Raw genomic sequence first — 17,747 nt, forward strand, 5'->3', positions numbered from 1 at the left:
GGAGATTGTCACTTACTTATGCCTACAACAAGAAGGCAACTACATAGTTGTTATCAGTAAATGCACTTTAAAATGTCATGTTCATTGTTTTTGTAATGTTAAGGATATAAACAATTTGACATGCGTGACCTAAATTTGTAAATTTTACACAACAAAACCTACCTGGCTTTATATCAAGTTTGAATAGTAGCAGAGAATTCACTACCTACCCAAGGTCCTGCTCTAAGTAAGTCCACATATACTGAAAAGGCTTTTAAGCTTACCAGAATGACTAATGTTTTTCTTATGGTTTAGAAAACTTCAGAAACAGAAATGTGAAACGCACTGAGGAGGCTGTATTTTGTATCTCTTGTTGTTTCCATTATGTCTGTGTTAGTCATGCAGGACTGCTCCAACAGAAAGAAATCAGGTGGCAGCAGGAAAGATAAAGCACAGGAAGTACAATACAGGTGAATAATCAGGAATGGCTGTGTATGTGTGCACTAACTAACTACATCATACGTGCACACATGCAATACAGGAAGCTTTTTATTCACGTAGCATTGCAGACACATCTGTAACATCAGTGTGCAGATGAGAGGAGATGATTATTTTAATTCCGATTTTTAGCTATGCTAACAGCATGGCCCCAGGGATTGCAAAAATGTTCGTCGCTTGATCGTCCGGTGTGGTCCAGACTGCATTATCTCAACAAATACTTTACTGGATACTGGCATTAGCCTCAGCTGTACTTTGTGTTTAGTGCTAATTAGCAAATGTTAGCATGCAACATGCGAAACTAACACACCACTATTCCTAAGTAAAGACTGGTCAACTTTCCATAGGCTATGTAACAGAAGAATTAAATGCACTCTTACTAGATTAATGCTTCACAAACTTGTACTGTGCGTAGCTTTCAGGCAACTTCAAGCAGGTCCTTCCACTTCAGTGTGTGAGTGTAGAACGCCTGGCAGGTGCAGCTACTGTTTACCTTCACCAAAGGTTCCCTCTTGATTACGTCCACATGGCTCGATTCCTTTGGTCTGGCTGGGCAGCTGTCATCAACAAAATTACCCTTGACCACAACCTTATTAGTCACAGGGATGCTCAAAGCACAAGATACAAGGGTTGTCATGTTGAGGGCACTGGTATGCATCAACAAAACTGCCCACTTTGCGACAGGATCACTTGTAGTTGTATTTCCATCACGTATAACAATATTACATTGATGATCCAAAGTGCTAATAGACAGCACTCTTAAGTGGCTAATGGGAGCCACAAACTCAGCCACTGTGTTAGCACGTACTTGTAAACAGCTATGTACTCCTTTTCCACAAAATCAAAAACATCTTTTAATTCTTGAACACATTTAGCTGAGGACGAAAAGTGGCAGAATAAACTACGTTATTAATGTCACAGTTAAAATATGGACCATGCATTTGGCTTTGACTATTGCAGCATTTTGTCCTTTAGCTTTTAAAGTATTCAGAGATTTGTTCTAGACCCAGCTTGCTCTCCTAGAGCCTCAAAAGTCCAGCAATTAGCTGATCCCACCCAGCCTGCGTGTGTAACTCTCAGTCTTGGTGAAAAATAACTTTGTGGTTCCATGGTTTGATGCTGCAGAAGCAATAGAGAAACATGGGAGAGAATCTGGTCTTTCTTCAACCGCTTCATATTTAACTGTTTCAAACATGTCTCCAAAGATGCCTGTGCAAACATGTCTGTAAGATGTGCTCTTTGTTCTTCCGCAGGCAAGTTACTTTGCTGACTCAGAATAGGGGAACATGACAGGAGAAAATTTAGAGCCACAGACGGCTGACCTGTATGATAAGCCATGCTGCATGTTATGGTAGACCCTGGTCTCCTCAGACACTTTGATTTTGTCCCTTTTGGCATCGTGCTGACATTTTAATGCAGGACATTTGCTATGATAACATTCCAGTTTGGGGACTGGTGGTCACCCTAGCTCAAAGCTCCGCTGTGCAGCCTCACAGTGCTGCCAGCATGCAAAGGTCTTCACACAGCTCACAATTAGTGAGAGCGTTGGTATTGTCGGACACTGTAGTTGCTGAATATCATTGCAAATACAAAAACAAAACACTAAACATTCTACAAACCTATGTAGTGGTAAAATAGAAATAAAAAGAATGAAGCATGGCTAATTTAGTTATATTATATTATATTAGTTATATTATATCATTCAACCATTACACTGAAATGGAGCTATTTAAAAGCTGTATTTTACTCTGATGCGAACACAGTAAATTCATATCAAGCTGTAATCACATAGTATTTAGTAGTAGTTTGTCGTTTCCCAAAATTGTGTTGCTTTTAAATCTGAGCCAGCACTACAGAACAAAACCAGCTTAACTATTTATTTAACGCCCCAGCTGAGCTGGAAATTACGGTAATAGTTTTGGTTAATCAAGATGTACAGCCATCACAGAAAAAGAACTGTTGCAAACACAGATAATGAGAGCTCCCTGTAGCCCTCTCTAGCTCCGTAGTGGAAGCCAAGCTATTGATTGCAGCTCGGTGGGAGAGCATTGATTTTTATCTCAGGGTGAGTGAGTGAGAGGACTGAATCCACTCAGCAGGGGGAGGGTTCAGCTTCAACAGCAAAGGGACAGTGGATGGGAAATAGGGTCAGGCTTGACTAAGTGAGTGAGTAAGCCACTTGCTTCCTGAATCATGTTGACCATAACACTACCTTTTAGACTCCTATAATCCTTGTCTAACGTATAATGATAATGGCAGCACCTCTTCCTGCAAACATTTTTATTATTCCAAGCGGCTTAGTTATATTTTTTTTACACATCGACATCCAGTCTCGTTGTGAATGGAATTTGATTATTCTTTGAGTCTGAGCATGAGTATTCTCCATGTTTGGGTTCAAATGTACTGATTTCCAAACTACCCTTACCAAATAGTGTTTATTTTTTGACTTTTCAAAAAAATATTCACATATGATTTGCATAGATGTATTTCACATGTCACATATTATCAAATGTAATACAACATAATATACAGTATTACATAGAAAAGAGCATATGGCTTATGATGTGAAAGCATTTCACATATAATGTCTGTAGTCAGATGTGGTTTTCAGGCATTTTACCTGTGAATATGATAAACAGTTTACAGATATATAAAATGCTGTAAATGTTTACTTAGATACATCACTGTATTAAGTGATGTTGTGACCTAAATGCTTAAATCGGCAAGTGTTCACAATTGAATTGTTAGCACACTGATCCAAGTAAAATGTTCACCATGTTTGGTATCTTATTTTTACAACAGCATATAAGGGCCATTGTAGGTAAAAAAAATTACAAAGCCGAAAGGAGAGGAATAATAGAGTCATTAAATTTGTCATAAAGTGGTAAATTCTTTCCCCATTCATTTATAATATTATATTTGACTGATGAAGACTGGACTATTGGGCGTGTTGGAGGTCAACGCTCTCTGAGTGGCCTCCTTGTTTTTGATGAAATGCCTATGCACAAGGTGTCATTTATATTTTGGAATGACACCCTATCAAAAGTTAAATGCTCTGTTTTGCTGTAATGCCGCTACAGGAGGGTCAGAGGTCAGGGAGGTCAGGGATAGTGTTTTTTTACATCTGAAGAGCCTCTTCCAGATCTTCTTACAACGCAGACATTTTTTTCTGTATGATGGGATTGTTCTTCTTGGCTGCACATATCTGACCCTTGTACTTGTCTAGTGGCAAAGTGAAAGGAGTCAGTCACCTATTTTTAGCTGGTTTACCTAGGGTGACCATATTCTTGTTTTCAAAAAAGGACAGTTGGGGCAGGAGACAGGTTGGGGCTGTGGGGGATTCAAGTAATTGGTGGCACCGTAGCAATGTGTACTGCAGAGGCTCTATTCACCTGGAGGTGTATAAATTTGTGTATTAGTATAATATTATAACATTAAGTAAAAAGTGTAATGTAGGTATAATACTAATATATTTATAGGTTAAACTTTATTTGCCTAATGTCTGCCTATAGATTGTTTATAGAAGGCCTATTTGTAACATTTCAACAGCTTATTGTGATTCAACAATTGATTCACAAATATGTGTTATGGTTGGATTTGGGCTAATGTTAGTGTATTCATTATAATTTCAGATAATAATATCCTATATAGCTTACCACTAGTATAATATTAATTTCAGTTTACAGCAGTGTCATTATGGTACTTTGTTCTCATTCATTAAATCTCTCCATGGTGGTTAGTCTCTGATATGTTAATGCTAAGTACTAACTTGTCAATAATCATAACCATTCATGCACAAGAAGGTCAACATTTCTAAAGTTTGCTGTAGCACCACATCAATGTTTTTTTAATGTTTTTGTTCCATCAAGGCGGTGATTGTTCAGTTACCGAAAAGTGACATTGATAAGCAACTTTAAGCACAGGCTTGGATAAAAAAAGCATGTGATCTTCTTCCTACTCTGTCTCCGCCGAGCAGAGGAATACTGGAAGCTCGTGAGAAGAGCCGGTGAGTACCGGCCTACTACAAGCATTGCGTATGGGCATTTTTCACACTGTTCAGGTGCCACGTGCCACTGTTGAAAAGCAATCTGCTGGTCTGTCTCTTGGCTGTTGCTGTGGTGCAGAAGGTAATGATTGAAATGTAGTTTAGACCAAGGGTGGCGTGCGAGAAGGTAGAATGGTAGGATCTAAAGAGAAAGGTAAAAGCAATGCAAAAACACACACAATGAATGCCGACTGTAGAAGGCAAAGGCCAAATCCTGGACATTTTGGGCGATTTAGAAATCCCAGCCGGACGCATTTTTTAGGTCTTAAATAGGACATCTACGGGAAAAAAAGACGTATTGTCACCAAGCGGGAAGCTTCTGTTCAGAAACCTGAGGCGAATGCGGTTAAACTTGCATTCTATAGAACGGCCAGCAGGCGGCGACTCTTCTGAAGTCCGATTCCATTAGAAATAATGGTAAACTGACCCTTCTTCTCAGCTGATTTATTACTTAGCGAACACTTTGAGTGAATGAGTTTATGGTCTCAATGGCTAGTTTCAAGTCTTCTTCAGTACAACATGATGTTCATTTAATATATTATTGTACCATTTAGAGGAAAATAGAAGATAAAGTAGAGTATGCTTCAAGGCGGGATTATCTGACGTTGACAAGTCGTTACCATGGCGACCTGTCAATCAGGCTAGAGGTACTCATACCCACGGCACTGTGTAAATTGAAATGAAAAAGCATATTAGGAGTCGGCTGTTCATTTTCTCTGGTGAGTATTAGGGCTGACCCCGAATAGTCGAAGATTCGATGCTTTGATGGGCGGAGCCTGATTCGACTGTCAATCTCACAGTCGAAGTTTCGCAGTGAAACAAGGATCATGCCATTTTAAGTTAATATACAGCTTATTACAATACACATTTCAACGTTTAATGCTGTAAATAAATATGTAAAAAGAATAAAAGTTTCAATAAATGTTTTTGAAGTGTGTGAATTAATCCAAAATTGTAACCTTAACTCTGGGGCGTCAGTGCTCATGTGTAAGTAATAATAATAATAATCCTTATTTGTAGAGCACTTTTCAAAAACAAGTTACAAAGTGCTTTAACAAGTCAGACAATAATACCCAAGAGACAATAATACAAAAAACAATACAAGATAAAAGCATGAAAACATTGAGACGAGACTAAAATACAGATAAATATAAAATTAGTATTATACAATAAAATAAAAGGGATAAAATAAAGTCAAATAAGATTGGGAAAGGCTCTCCTATAAAAGTATGTTTTAAGAAGGGACTTAAAAGAGTTCACTGACTCAGCCGAACTGATTTCCTCGGGCAGGCTGTTCCAGAGCCTCGGGGCCCTGACAGCAAACGCTCTGTCCCCTTTAGTTTTCAGTCGAGACTCTGGAACAGACAACAGACCTCTGCCCGAGGATCTCAAGGTACGTGCTGGTGCGTATGGGACTAAAAGTTCAGAAATATAACAAGGCGAGAGGCCATGAAGAGCTTTAAAAGTGATCAATAGAATTTTAAAGTCAATTCTAAAACATACTGGGAGCCAGTGTAATGAAGCTAAAATAGGAGTAATGTGGTCATATTTCTTTGTTCTGGTTAAAAGCCTGGCAGCTGAGTTCTGGACAGTCTGGAGTCGATCAGTAGATTTTTGGGTTAAACAGGTGAAAAGGCTGTTGCAATAATCCAGGCGTGATGAGATGAAAGCGTGTAAAATGGTCTCGGTGTCCTTAAAAGTTAACATAGATCGAATTTTAGCTATATTTCTAAGTTGATAAAAACATGATTGAACAAGCTTTGTGGTGTGCTGCTCGAAATTTAAATTACTATCAAACCAAACACCAAGGTTCTTTGACACAGGCTTAATGTGATTTACTAGGGAACCAGCAGATGGCAGTATTTGTTTTACCATCTGCTGGGACCCAATGACCAGAATTTCTGTTTTGTCTGAGTTCAGCTGGAGGAAATTATTTGACATCCATTTTTTAACTTCACAAAGGCAGTTGTTAAGTGAACTCAGCATTCCAGGGTCTGTGGATCTGACGGGCAAGTACATTTGTGTGTCATCAGCATAAATATGAAAAGAAATGCCATGTTTATGGATAATATGTCCAAGCGGAAGCAGATACAAGGAAAACAAAATGGGTCCTAAGACCGACCCCTGAGGCACACCATATTTAACTGGACAGAACGAAGAGACATAGTTGTTTACAGACACGCAAAACTTCCTATTTGACAGGTAGGATGAAAACCATTCTAGGGCAGTACCAGAGATCCCCACCCAGTGCCTCAGTCTGTCTAACATGATGTTGTGATCAATGGTGTCAAAAGCAGCGCTAAGGTCCAGGAGTACAAGGACTGAGCGCATGCCTTCATCAGCAGACAATTAAAGGTCATTGGTGACTTTAAGCAGGGCAGTCTCAGTGCTGTGGTACTTCCTGAAACCAGATTGAAACTTTTCAAATATTTTGTTATTTTCCAGTACAATGAGCAGCTGTTTGGACACAATTCTTTCTAGAATCTTTGCAATAAAAGGCAGTTTTGAAATTGGTCTAAAATTATGTGGGAGGGAGGGATCTAAACCAGGTTTCTTTAAAAGTGGGTTTACGCAAGCTGTTTTAAAATAATCAGGGACACAACCAGTAGATAGGGAGCTTTTGAAAACAGAGATCAAATGGGGCCCAACAGAATCTATTACTTTCAGTAAAGATTTTGTAGGTATTACATCAAGTGGGCTGGAGGACACTCTCATTTGTGTTACTGTTTTCAAAAGCTCAGACAAGTCGATGGGATAAAACTGGTTAAAACTCTCTTGTTGCTGGTGAGGAACCTCTGAGTAAGAGGCCGCTGGGGTAATAGAGGCTCTGATTGACACCACCTTATTGGTAAAATAAGATAAAAACAATTCACAGTCATCATTACTTCCAGCTGAGGCACAAGGAGGGGTTGGGTTTACCAGCTGATCCACAGTCTTAAACAGAAACCTGGGATTGTGTTTATGTGTAGTAATGAGTTCAGAAAAATAGTGTGTTCTCTCATCCTTAACCATGTTATTGTAGTTCATTAATAAATCCTTCAGACTGAGGTAATGGACTTGGAGACTGGATTTTTTCCATCTGCGCTCTGCTTTCCTGCATTCCCTTTTTAGGCTGCGAATGCTGTCATTTATCCAGGGTTGCTTACTAGCTTTAGACGTAGGCCTAACCTTTAGAGGAGCAGTAATATTTAGTGACGACAAGCAGATATGATTGAAGTGATTGACCAGATTATTGGTGTTGTAATCAGATCTTGGCTTTGGCTCTGAAAGAATGCGCAAAACTTTGAAACACTTTGTTCATTAAAGAAGCGAGAACACACGGAGCTTGGTGAGGCGGCATGAGTAACAGGCGAATCGCAGCTGAAAACAATACATCTGTGGTCAGATATGGTCATGTCCACTAATTCCACCAAGGAAATGCTGACACCCAGGGTAAAAACCAAGTCCAGTGTATGACCACGGTTATGTGTTTGCCCTTTGACATGTTGTTTGAAGTTAAAAGAAGTGGCCATATTTAAAAAGTTAGTTGCATTAACATTGTTGGGGTCATCAACATGAATATTAAAATCGCCACAAAGAACAATTCTGTCATAATTTAAAACCAGAGTAGATAAAAATTCAGGAAGTTCTGATAAAAATCCTCCAGGCAGTTTTGGGGGGCGATAAATTATAACAAATATGATAGGTTGCAGCCCTCCAACTTTAAGAGTGAGAACTTCAAAGGAGTTAAATTCATCACAGCGTACTTGATGACATTTAAAATGAGGAACCGTGACGTGCATGCAGTTGTCCGCCGCAGTAATGCACGGAAATTTATAGTGTAAGTTGAATGAAAAGAGAGCTTCTCAAGATTAAAGCGGAGCTAACGTGTGTAACACCCCCCCACCCTTGCTCGCAATCGCCGCTCGCAAAAAAACACACATGATTCGACAATCAGTCGAATATAGGCAGGACTTGATGATTCTGATTAGACTATGTAAATCCTTAGTCGGGGACAGCCCTAGTGAGTACATTTAGTTTTAAGCCTGTTGTTTGCTAGACAAAATTGTCAGCCCTTTTAAAATGTCAGTTAAGGTGAATTACAGATGCACCTAGCTAAGCAAGCTAACTAGCTCCACAAACGACCATTAGCTCCACTGTCTTATCCAAATATGTGAAAGCTAACCACTTCACTCACTGGAACATGCTTTGTCCATTAGGCACTGTGTTTGTATTTTTTCGGCGCTGTGTCCGCAATTTTCATAGCTTCCTTACACTCTATTATTCTCCCAGGAATATCCCAAGCACAGCAAAATAAGAAAATACAGGAAGAGGGCAGAGTCTCTACAGATATAGACACCGCCACACACTTCTAATGGGTCATAAGGAATGACTGAAGAGGATTTTTTTGTTTGAGTCTATATATTGATTTTTGGGAAAATCCTACTCATTCTCCCTATCTGTACACTTTCTGGCCTACTGCTCTTAATCAACACAAACAAGATAAAAAATAATAATGTACAATATATCATAAAGTAACATTGTTTTGGACCACATTTTCCTCTGAGAGATTGCCTATTTTCAATGTATCATCCAGAGTAAGAGATACATTTGTGAGTGAGCTGCCTCGATGGATGGATTGATGGAGGGAGTGAAGATAACCAAGAGAAATATTGTCTGATGACCCTGGAGTAGATAAGCCCAGCCCAGAGGCTATCAAATGATGACTTTCTGAGCTCCAAACCAACAGCCTGCATGCTGAAGTGTAGCTGGAGAGAGAGAGAGAGAGAGAGAGAGTAGGTAAATCATGAAGCAAAAAGAGAGGGCGGATGTCGATGGCAGCCAGCTAACTGGATTAGCATGTGTAATATTACCAGCAAAGGTTAATGTTTACAGATGCAGAGAGGCTAATGGAGGGCAGTTCTCCATAATAGAAAGAACAGGTCAATGGGACTGGTTAATTGTCAACCTAAATGGATTTAGATTTCAGACTGAGATATTTTGTAATGGATGTGACAGTCTCTCAAAGAGCATGACTAGTGAATATTAACATTAACAGCTGAAATAAACTAAAACTATATGCTTAATAGAAATCTGGACATGCCAAAGATAATGGTTCACCACCACCACTCCTGAGTATTTAAGTATTAAACAAACATTTAAAAAAACTTGCCAAATGATGTAGCGTAAACTAATAAAACTGTAACAAGTAACAAAGAGTTAATGTCTACTATGGTTGAAAGATATTGTGATTGCTGTTGTTTCTGTGGAAGAAATGGATGATGTGGCTAGGAAGCTACTACAGGCTACCTATTTTCCTCTTGGTGTGACTTATATTTGATGTCTCACGCACTGATGTAATGCTGCACTGCAACAAGTCGGATATTTAATTATTGAAGAACGATCAATATACTAGGGTCCATACAAGTTCATCACATATACAGGGTGGGCACTAAGCCAGGTCACAAGATCAGAACAAAACAAAGGGAAAAAAGAAAACCACCGAGGCAGTGGCTCACTACCTTCAACCCAAACAAAACATAATTAAGTCTATACAATTCCACGAGAAACTAGACAATTGTATCTGAAAACATATTCAAAGCTAACGACAAGCATGCTCCCCAAAAGCTCTACAAATATACATATGTGGCATTAGCATTTATTATGTTGCATTAATTGTACAGCACACAGAATCAACAATGACCCCCCCCCCACACACCAAATAAAAGCAAACATGTACCTTGTAACAGTGGTCCGCCAACTGATACACTACAGCCAGACGCCTCTCTGACACTGGCTCTCCGAAAGGAACAAAGAGAGAATGTGAATTCCGATTCAAGTCCATTTCACTCAAATCGTGGCATGAACAAGAAAAGAGATAAGGTATTGGATTCAGTCATGTCGTGGCATGATAGCAACCCGACGTGCAGTGTGCCAGCTCTTCATGTGGAGGACAAAGCATAACACCCAGCAGGTGCCTCTTATTTGCTAATCACTGTACTACCGGTCTGGCAAGACCAACTGCCGCGCAATGTCATTTCCACCCGGCTACACTAATAAGGTCTGTTACTTTTTACCACCGCCTGTTGTGTTCTGTGTCCGCTTTTGGATCTGCCAACAACCAACTGTAACAGAACAGTCTGGCCACAATGGAGGAAGCAGACACAGACAGAATATGCCAGGCTCTTGTCAACCAAGGCCTTCGTCATGGACAGAATGAGGGGATTCTGCATGAGGTAACAGAGACTGTACTCTCACTTTCTAGCCTGTTAATCAGTTTGGAGGACATTTGGACCAAATAGCCTCACATATGTCCTCAGCTACACCCATTGCCACTTCGCTAGAGTCTCCCTTACAACCCTTGCTAGCCCGTGAGCCTTACTTTCCCATTCCAGAGTGTTACGCTGGCAATTTAGGCTCCTGCGGTCAGTTGAAGTTGTTTGTAGTTGAATTGCTATGGGTCTTCGCTACACTTTTGTTTTTCATCAGTTTTCCGGCTTTACTGCCAAAACACGTGTTACCTATGACGGAAATACATTCATTGGAAAAGGAAGCTGTGGTTTTGGATTAAAGAGCAGTGGCCCTTAGACGGCCAGATCAGCCACACGAGGCAATGCGGCGGGTGCGGTGATCGCTCAGAGGAGAGGAAAGACAGCCAGGATAGGAGCCATGTTGGCGCAGCTTTGACTTAATTCTGCTCCTAAAGCTCTGGTCTGGACAAAATGGGACACATGTTGGCCAAGCAACGGAAATCAGAGACAGTTTTTACGGTCTTACAGTCTTTACAGAGACCTGCTCATCAACATCCCGGATCAAATACTTGGCGGGTGGGGCGTGTTCTGAGCTGTCAGAACACAAGTCTTCGACACGATTAGAGGAGATGGACTCTGTTTTCCCAAATGACATTTTATGTGAAGATGGAACCATATTATCATCTTTTTGCTGCTGTTTACATTACTTATTACATTTATTACATTGTTACATATTTACGTTATCTGGTGAATTCCTTTCCCTCCCTGCCAAAAGCTTCGGCTCATCAGTGAGTAAAGGGGTCCTGATGAACCATTCTCCCATTTCTACTTTCACCCCTTCCAAACGCATGATACTCAAGGCTTCTGTACTGTGTGCTAAAATCTCTGTTCCCATGCTAGCGCTGGTGGATTCAGGCCCAGATGATAACTTTATTGATTCCTCTGTGGTCAGTCAGCTGGGTCTCACGGTGGAGCTGTTACCATTGGCAAAGGATGTGAACAACTTGGATTGTAAACTTCTGGCACATATAACTCCTGAGACTGTTCCATTGGAACCCATCATCTCTGGTAATCACTGTGAGTCCATCAGGTTTCCTCACTCCCCTAGTTTGACCTGGCTTAAAGGTTCAGTGTGTAATTTTTCTGAGGATTTATTGACAGAAATGCAAGATCCATAACTACAGTGGGTACGGAAAGTATTCAGACCCCTTTAATTTTTTCACTCTTTGTTTCATTGCAGCCATTTTCCAAAAATCAAAAAAGTTCATTTTATTTCTCAGTAATGTACACTCAGCACCCCATCTTGACAGAAAAAAACAGAAATGTAGAAATTTTTGCAAATTTATTAAAAAAGAAAAACTGAAATATCACATGGTCATAAGTATTCAGACCCTTTGCCGTGACACTCATATTTAACTCAGGTGCTGTCTATTTCTTCTGATCATCCTTGAGATGGTGCTACACCTTCATTTGAGTCCAGCTGTGTTTGATTATACTGATTGGACTTGATCAGGAAAGCCACACACCTGTCTATATAAGACCTTACAGCTCACAGTGCATGTCAGAGCAAATGAGAATCATGAGGTCAAAGGAACTGCCTGAAGAGCTCAGAGACAGAATTGTGGCAAGGCACAGATCTGGCCAAGGTTACAAAAAAAATTTCTGCTGCACTTAAGGTTCCTAAGAGCACAGTGGCCTCCATAATCCTCAAATGGAAGACGTTTGGGACGACCAGAACCCTTCCTAGAGCTGGCCGTCCGGCCAAACTGAGCTATCGGGGGAGAAGAGCCTTGGTGAGAGAGGTAAAGAAGAACCCAAAGGTCACTGTGGCTGAGCTCCAGAGATGCAGTCGGGAGATGGGAGAAAGTTGTAGTAAGTCAACCATCACTGCAGCAATCCACCAGTCGGGGCTTTATGGCAGAGTGGCCCGACGGAAGCCTCTCCTCAGTGCAAGACACATGAAAGCCCGCATGGAGTTTGCTAAAAAACACCTGAAGGACTCTAAGATGGTGATAAATAAGATCCTCTGGTCTGATGAGACCAAGATAGAACTTTTTGGCCTTAATTCTAAGCGGTATGTGTGGAGAAAACCAGGCACTGCTCATCACCTGTCCAATACAGTCTCAACAGTGAAGCATGGTGGTGGCAGCATCATGCTGTGGGGGTGTTTTTCAGCTGCAGGGACAGGACGACTGGTTGCAATCGAGGGAAAGATGAATGCGGCCAAGTACAGGGATATCCTGGACGAAAACCTTTTCCAGAGTGCTCTGGACCTCAGACTGGGCCGAAGGTTGACCTTCCAACAAGACAATGACCCTAAGCACACCGCTAAAATAACGAAGGAGTGGCTTCACAACAACTCCGTGGCTGTTCTTGAATGGCCCAGCCAGAGCCCTGACTTAAACCCAATTGAGCATCTCTGGAGAGACCTGAAAATGGCTGTCCACCAACGTTTACCATCCAACCTGACAGAACTGGAGAGGATCTGCAAGGAGGAATGGCAGAGGATACCCAAATCCAGATGTGAAAAACTTGTTGCATCTTTCCCAAAACGACTCGTGGCTGTATTAGATCAAAAGGGTGCTTCTACTAAATACTGAGCAAAGGGTCTGAATACTTATGACCATGTGATATTTCAGTTTTTCTTTTTTAATAAATTTGCAAAAATTTCTACATTTCTGTTTTTTTCTGTCAAGATGGGGTGCTGAGTGTACATTACTGAGAAATAAAATGAACTTTTTAGATTTTTGGAAAATGGCTGCAATGAAACAAAGAGTGGAAAATTTAAAGGGGTCTGAATACTTTCCGTACCCACTGTATGTTTTCGGTGGTGTATAAAAGACCTTACATTATGAACCATTATATATAACCATAAACCATTAGGTTTTTTATTACCTTAGAATGAGCCATTTCTAGCTACATAACCGCAGGTGCCCCCTTCCATGGACGTCGCCATGTTGCGCCTCCATGTTGCGCCTCCATGTTTCTACAGTAACAACAACAACATTCTTCTTTTTCTTGTAGAATTCTGTCAGTATAGACGCTTATCACTATGTTGAATACATATGTTCGTAGAAAAAGAAGAAGTAATAATATACAGGGGGTTAAAAAATTTGCATTGAAGCAATTTTCTTTATCCATCAGATGGTGGGTGAGAAAATAAGGCATAATATGTAGATTACATATAATGGTGTTTAGTTAGCTCAATTGGTAAAGGGCAAGTCTTTCACCCAGAAGGTTGTGTATTCGATCCCAGAATTTTTTGCCCCCCTCTTCAACAAATTGATTATTATGGACTGTTTCACATGCTCACAATAAAGCATGTGCAACCTATGGACGCTTTTTCATTTCCCCAGTACCTCCAGGCAGAGGACATTTAGAGGAATCACATTTTCAGACAGCTCTTTCAGAGGTGTGTTAAGCAGGCTACAAACTTTTTTTAATGTCGTTCAGAATCAGGAGCGATAGATTAGACAGCTGGTTGCAATTTGCAACACTTAACCTTTAAACGTCATAACCCCCATACTGACTGGTCCAGTAATGCTATTAAGCTGAAGTATTTTTTGCCAGTTCCATGGTCTATTGTCTGCATTTAATCCCAGCCCTGGTACCCGAACCCTTCTGACTTGTCTCTAGTTCCCTCTGTTTATCATGACATAGTAGAGGTTTTCAGATAACAGAGAGGCCTGTCTCTACAACCTCACAACTGTTCCATAGATTTACTCCCTAGAGCCCCGTTACCATCCAGTACACTGCATAACAACTTGCGGCCTGAAAAAGATGCTATGAAGATGTACATACATGACTCCCCTGCACGAGGTTTGATCCATCCCTCTTCTTCCCCTGTGGTAGCAGGATTTCTTTGCTAAGAAAAAAGACACCACTCTACAACCATTTATAGAATTCGAGGCTCTACGACATAACTGTAAAAAACAAGTATTCAATCCCTCTGACTGACCCTTCCTTTGAACCATTACACCAAGCCACATATTTTTCTATTTTTCTATACTCTATTATTAGATACTTTTTTTGTTTCAGACCCTTGTAGATTGAGAGTTGCACCATCTACAGCATCACTGCATCCAATACAACGTTGCCAAAGCATATTAACACAAACTATACAATCACAATAAACAAAATAAACAGTAAACAATTATCAATAATATTCTCTCCAATGGACCTTTTTTTTTTTTTTTTTTTTACAGCCATTACAGCCCAGGGTGGGAATCTAGGAGGTGGGAACTCTTGTAGACTTAGAGTACAGAGAGATGTAACTAGTGAAAGGGTTAATCAGCATGAACTCGTTTGGCAAGAGCTAGAATGTAACACACTTTCATGAAAAATGACCCATTGGACCAAAAGTCCATTTGTCGGACAGCCCATTATCCCAAAAACAAACACCCATTGCGCTGAAGGACAAATACTACAAAAATACACACTCCCCCCTGCAGTTGTTTGTTCAGTGACTGCCAGCCCTGTTCATGGTGCTGAATCTGTTGGGGTTTTTGCTGACGCCAAAGTCCTTCTAGGCAAGTCCTGCTACTCGGCAGCCATCTTGGTAACTCCTCCTGGCAGCTATTCCAGACTAACAAGACCCCTATCTGACTGAACGGGGAGAGAGCCATAACTGCACTTCCACTGGTCACCTGCACATTAAAACCACATGTATAGAATCATCATTAAAATCTCATAAACATTGCTGAAAATGTTTGATGACTTTGCCCCAAAATAAGGTTTAAAAAGCGTTTTAAGCAGTTTTATTTGGTTGTCCATGTGTGTTCCCAGTATGCTACGCAGCCTGTGCAATCCACGGCTGAGGGTTAGTTGGTGTCGGTGAAGACTCGTCTGCTCCAGCCTACAAGACCGTCCACCAATCTGAAAGCTGTGTTTGGGGCCTGCTGCTTTAAAAGCCGTCATACTGCCACAAGAGAGCGCTGTCTCTCATTTAGTATTCTGCCTCTGTGCCGACCACTGTGTGTATTAAGCCTGTCTGGAAGTATATCGTGTGCTCGTTCCAGCAGCTATCACTTCCATTGATAGGCTTGCTTGTGTATGATCTGCTGCTAGCATCTTTTGTGTTAGCTGTGTTAGCTTAAGACCCTGTAACCTTGCTGCAGTAGTTATTACCTTACTGAAAGTCAGTAAGTGTTAATTTTTGTTAAGTGGCACACTTGAATTGATTGTGTTTAACCGTGTGTCTGTAGAGTTGGGCTAGGGTTCAGAGTAAATACTGATACCACTCTACATGGACAGGATATTTTCTTTGTTTAGCACATGAGGTTTAGGGGAGCTGTGCTCTCTATGTTCTGTTCTGAATCACCCATGAAAAGAGAGGTTTTGTTTTCATTAGGTTTCGAGTTAGTTTGTAATCCCTGTTTTGGAGGGATCTCTTTTTGTTATCTTGTGTTTATGTTTTTGTAGCACCCACTTGCCCAACTTTTGTTGTTAAACCTTGTACTAAACCCTCTTGTGAATAAAAAATTTTTCCACCATACCAAAAACATCTGGTTTATGTGGACTTGCCCTATAAAATGCCTCTGGGGATCAACTGTGGTAAAACTCTCATGATTCAGATGGAAATTTATCTTTGACTTTACAACCACAGCGGGGTTTTGGAAAAACGGGCCAACAAAACAATGGCAAGTCCCCAAGTGGACATTGCAAGCTCCTAAGCCGACCGTGCTAGCGCTAGTCATTCACAGTAGCTCCTGGAGCATCTCTAAATTGATCGACGAGGTAAAATGAAGCTCTCTGAGCTAACAAGCTTGCTCATAACTGTCAGCTATTTTGTGGTTAGCAGCGAAAATTCAGGTTTACCAAAGATAACCTCTACACAAAAAATTAGCTTGATTGATTTAAAAAAATGAATTTAGCCTTGTTGAGCTGATTGGGGTGGATCCATTGGAATAAATTGATTTTTGCTGTTTTAAATCCTGGTGTGTCCTTAATATCCTCACAAACCAGAAAACAAAATAGTGAAAACGGACCCAAATCATTAGGCTTTGTCCTTTGTTAACCTTGAACGCCTTTACTGAATTTAATGTACTCCATTCAATAGCTGTTGATTTATTTCACCCAACAATCAAAGTATTAACCAAACTATTGGACCAGAAGACCGACTGACGGCCAGTGCCACCCAAACAGTCAAAAATACCTTACACTACCACTAGTAACACTAATTATTAGAACATTGTACAATAATAATGTTATAAAGTAATCCACAGTGCCTCCATCCTCTCATGCCACACTATCATGCTCAATTATTTTGTGAACAGCCATTAACGCTAAACTTATATATTTTTTCATTCTCATCAAAGTGAGTATTGGGTGTGTAGTTTTATTTATTCATAGACTAAATTTCTTGGTCAAAAGTCTCTTTACTTTGAATATATGCAATTACTTTGGCTCTGAGGAAGTCCCTCCATTTCTCAGGCTGTGTGTGAACCAGGCTATTGTTGAACTTAATCAATGTGGCTCGTTGCTTTCAGGAAATGATGGGAGGGCAGTCAAGATGAATAGGCCTGACACACTCAATTTAGACCCCATCAGCAAATCGTAAATGTTAAGCAGGGAGAGAATTATTTCAGAGAACTTTCAAATACAAGTTGTTCATTAGGTGTTTCCAGGACATTTAACCTAAATAAAGAAAAAAAAAAGTAATCAGTTTTTCAAGCAAATGATATTAGGTTTTGTGGTACATTAATTTTTTGATTTTGTTACATTTTGTCTCTAATCTGCAATTAATTTGATTTTTTTTTTAGCTTTTCTTTGGACTGTTTCTTGCCAGAAAGTGAAGGAGGACTCTTGCTTTATGACTGTTTGGCTTAATTGTTCGTGGTAAACAACACCCAGAGAAACACCCAGATGTCTGTTTTATATCTTTCCACTTGAAAATTGGCCCTTGAGCTGTTGCTCAGTGAAGCATTTGAGTCTAAGATTGTGCTCTTCATTGTTGCTGGGTGTTTTCTCACTAAATCATTTATTAACAGTTATTA

At 40.3% G+C, this 17,747-nt stretch overlaps 1 long non-coding RNA gene across 1 annotated transcript; it reads left to right on the plus strand.

Moving 5' to 3' along the window:
- Positions 1–11,692: 11,692 nt before the first annotated feature.
- LOC119909177 lies at positions 11,693–16,246 on the plus strand. The gene is made up of 2 exons (XR_005445393.1): positions 11,693–11,829; positions 15,538–16,246. It is a non-coding gene; the product is annotated as an uncharacterized LOC119909177 (long non-coding RNA).
- Positions 16,247–17,747: the final 1,501 nt, after the last annotated feature.

Source organism: Micropterus salmoides, unplaced genomic scaffold (genome assembly GCF_014851395.1).
Source record: "Micropterus salmoides isolate LMB-PRFRI ecotype aquatic unplaced genomic scaffold, ASM1485139v1 Ms_hic_scaffold_18, whole genome shotgun sequence".
NCBI lineage: Eukaryota > Metazoa > Chordata > Actinopteri > Centrarchiformes > Centrarchidae > Micropterus > Micropterus salmoides.